Genomic DNA, 4,318 nt, shown 5'->3' with positions numbered 1-4,318 from the left:
TTGTGTGTTATGTATCATGCATGTGACATGTAGAAGTTTCAGAACCCAGAGTCATATAGATTAGTAAAAATTTATTTATATATTTTAGTTTAAAATCTATTTAAAATACCACTGGGCATAATTCATATATTCCAAAATTAGTTTGACTCTCTGCTCATGAGATTCTTTTTATGTTATGTAACAGCAAATTTGGACTTCCATCCCCAATAAACCTTGAGGTTGGAGGACACAAAAGGTTTTGCTCAGACCTAAATTCTGTCTGAAAATAAAGGGTAAATATTATAAGCCCTTTTTAACCTCTCCAGGAGCAGAAATGATTTACAGCCGTGGCATTTAACCATAATTCCTTGATCTCATTTAAGAAGAGTTCAGTAAGAAACAATGTCTTGATTTTTGTTTGTTTTGTTTGTTCCCTGTTTTCTTGTCTTGCTTACCAGCAATCCATTGTAATTCATGAGTTAGTATGGCAGCAGGCTGAGTGTTCCCTGGAGCTCATTAAATGAACTTTTTTTCCTAAAAAACAAAACAAACAAACAAACAAACAAAACAATATCTTTTAAAATCACACAAAAAAACCCCCTAGGAATAAACCTGACCAAGGAGGTGAAAGACTTTCATGCTGAGAACTATAAAACATAAATAAAGGAAATTAAAGAGGATTCAAAAAATGGAAAGGTATCCCATGCTATTGGATTGGAAGAATTAATGTTGTTAAAATGTCAATACTACCCAAAGAGGTGTACAGATTTAATGTGATCCCTATCAAATTACCCATGACATTTTTCACAGAACTAGAACAAATAATCTTAAAATTTATATGGAGCCACAAAAGCCCTAGAATTGCCTAAGCAATCCTGAGAGAAAAGAACAAAGATAGAGGCATAACCCTCTCAGACTTCAGACACCACTGTAAAGATACAGTAACCAAAACAGTGTGGTGTTGGCACAAAACAGACATATGGATCAATGGAACACAATAGAGAGCCCAGAAATAAGCCCACACAACTATGGTCAATCAATCTTCAACAAAGGAGGTAAGAATATACAATGGAGAAAAGGCAGTCTGTTCAGCAAGCGGTGCTGGGAAAACTGGACAGCTACATGTAAAAGAATGAAATTAGAACACTCCCTAACACCATACACAAAAATAAACTCAAAATGGATTAAAGACCTAAATGTAAGGCCAGATACTATAAAACTCTTAGGGGAAAACATAGGTAGAACACTCTTTGACATTAATCGCAACAAGATCTTTTTTGACCTACTTCCCAGAATTATGGAAACAAAAACAAAAATAAACAAATGGGACCTAATTAAACTCAAAAGCTTTTGCACAGCAAAGGAAACCATAAACAAACAAAAAGGAAACCTACTGAATGGGAGAAAATATTTGCAAATGATTTGATTGACAAGGGATTAAGTTCCAAAATAAAACAGCTCATACAGCTCAATATAAAAATAAACAAACAACCTAATCATAAAATGGTCAGATGACCTAAACAGACATTTCTCCAGAGATGTACAGATGACCAACAGGTACATGAAAAGATGCTATCTCGCTAATTATTAGAGAAATGCAAATCAAAGCTATAATGAGGTTTCACCTCACACCAGTCAGAATGGCCATGATTAAAAAGTCTACAAGTAATAAATGTTGGAGAGAGTGTGGAGAAAAGGGAACCCTCCTACCCTGCTGGTCAGAAAATAAATTAGTGCAACCACTACAGAGAAGAATATGGAGGTTCTTTTAAAAATTAAAAATAGATTTACTATATGATCCAGCAATCCCACTCCTGGGCATATATCCAGAAAACACAAAAACTATAATTTGAAAAGATGCATGCACCCAAATGTTCATAGCAGAACTAGTTGCAATAGCCAAGATACGGAAGCAATCTAAGTGTTCATTGACAGATGAATAAAGTAGAGTGGTATATATATGCAATGGAATATTATTCAGCCATAAAAAACAATGAAATAATGCCATTTGCAGCAACATGGATGGGCCTAGAGATTCTTATACTAAGTGAAATAAGTCAGACAGAGGATGATAAATATCACATGATATCACTTATATGTGGAATCTAAAAAATGATACAAATGCACTTATTTACAAAACAGAAACAGACTCAAAGACATAGAAAACAAATATATGTTTACTGAAGGGGAAAGAGATGTGGGATAAATTAGGAGTTTGGAATTAACAGATACACACTACTATAAATAAAATAGATAAATGACAGATACCTACTGTATAGCATGGGGAATTATATTCAATATCTTGTAATAACCTATAATGGAAAAGAATCTGAAAAAGAATATATATATATATATATATATTTGTGTGTGTGTGTGTATATAACTGAATCACTGTGCTGTACACCTGAAACTAACACAACATTGTAAATCAACTATAATTCAATAAAAAAGTCAGAAAAACTTAAATAAATATATGTATTAAAAAGAAAATAAATAATAAGTAAAAACCTCAATTCAAGTTGATAGCCCGGAAAAGGATGCTATATCTTGCAAGGCTAGGAAAGGCCAATGAAAGGAAGGAAGAGCTCTTCTTTCCTGGCAACAATTCAGCCAATGAAAAACCATGGACTCTGTTTACTGTAGCCCTCCAAACTTTCTTTTCCCCTTCTATAAGAGTTCTCCTTCCCTTGCTATGTGGGCACTTATACATGGCTCACCATGGTTGCAGATCTCAAACTACAACTCTTTGCTGATCCCAAATAAACACGTTTTGCCTGGAGAAATAACTGGCAGTCTGTTTATTTTAGGTCAAGACTAATAAACTGTTCTTTCAAAAGCAGTTGTCTCTGTGTCTGTCATCCTGTCATACCTGATTAAACCTCAGTTGCTTTTTTAAACATTGGGGCAAAGTTGTGGTCAAAATGGAAGGGAATCCATTACAGGAGATCTTTCTGACATTCAAAATGATTCTGTCTACTAAGCATAATTTATTCACCAACTTTTCAGTCACATGTGAAGATAATAACTTACCTGGTAATTTCTCTAACCAGATCATGACAGGTGACACTCCACCAGCAATGTCAATAACTGGGGGAAAGTTTGAATTCATCATAAATCCTTAGAACTATGTTTTGAGAGGGAAAATAATTCTATTTATGTGAGAATTCCCAGTGATTGAAATTAAGTTGTAAAAATCATATTGCAAACACTAATTTTCAGACAAGTACTCAGCCTTCACACCTCTCAGTCTCCATGGCTGTGGCAGAACTTGCATCCAATTGTTGTACTGATGAAGTAATCTATGACAAAGTAATAGACGTTGGAAGAGTTGTCCCTGTGGGTTCAGTATCTATTCAACACAGTGTGGAAGGAAAGATGTTTTTAAGGAAACTGTGCTTACTTTCATTCCTCTCACCATTTGAAGTTAAAACTAAGTTTTATAATTCAGAGATGAGTGACTTGTTTCTTGAAATCCAGATTCAGAATATTTCATCTTCAGCTGTCTTTATACAAAAGGTTTCCTTAAAGCCATCTGAAATGTACACTGTGGCAGAATTAAATACTGTTTATCAGGCTGGAGAAGATGAGTGTACCTTTGGAACGAGAACCTTTTTGCAGTCAATGGAGGGATGCCAGTATTTATACCAGCTTCAGCTCAAGCAGGAATTTTCAGAAAAAGCTGCTACCATTAGAGGACTAGCAAAATGGGAAAATTGGATATAGTGTGGAAAAGGAATCTAGGTGAAATGGCAATGCTACAGACAATTAAAATTGAACGAGAGGCTCCAGGTTATGGAAACATGGGGCTGTCTTTGGAGACAGTCCCAGATACTGTAATTCTAGAAGAGCCTTTTCATATTACCTGTAAGATAACAAACCACAGTGATTGGAAAATGAAATTGGTTTTAAAGATGTGTGATACAGATTCTATTCGTTAGTGTGGTGATTCAGGAAGATATCTTGGAAAGCTACCTCCAAGTTCAATGCTCAATTTTACCCTGACACTACTCTCTTTACAACTGGGCCTACAAAGTGTCTCTGGCATACAAATAACAGACAAATTATTAAAGAAAATATACATCTCTGATGATGTGGCAAAAGTTTTTGTAATACTTTCCATGGTTAAAATGAGAAGCTGAAGAAAATTTCCAGTGTTATGCTCTCCAGGGCATTTCACAGAAAAGCTTTTCATAGCTTTGTTAGCAGCAAAATGATCAACTAATAGCAAACATACAGGCAGATTATTTTCATTTACTTTCTTTGAAACCATTAAGAATTAAACATATATTGATCTCAAAAAGAACAATCTTGACTTTGATCTTATTTGAAGTACTTTCCA

At 34.6% G+C, this 4,318-nt stretch overlaps 1 pseudogene across 1 annotated transcript; it reads left to right on the top strand.

Annotated features, from left to right (window-relative positions):
• The first annotated feature begins 3,231 nt into the window (after positions 1–3,231).
• On the top strand, positions 3,232–4,118 carry LOC308609356 (trafficking protein particle complex subunit 13-like; annotated as a pseudogene). Its single transcript has one exon. The product of its transcript is annotated as a trafficking protein particle complex subunit 13-like (transcript).
• The last annotated feature ends 200 nt before the right edge of the window (positions 4,119–4,318 follow it).

Source organism: Mesoplodon bidens (assembly GCF_964165515.1).
Source record: "Mesoplodon bidens genome assembly, chromosome: X".
Classification (NCBI taxonomy): domain Eukaryota; kingdom Metazoa; phylum Chordata; class Mammalia; order Artiodactyla; family Ziphiidae; genus Mesoplodon; species Mesoplodon bidens.
The sequence above is the reverse complement of the archived record's forward strand: the minus strand, read 5'-3'. Positions and strand labels throughout refer to the sequence as shown.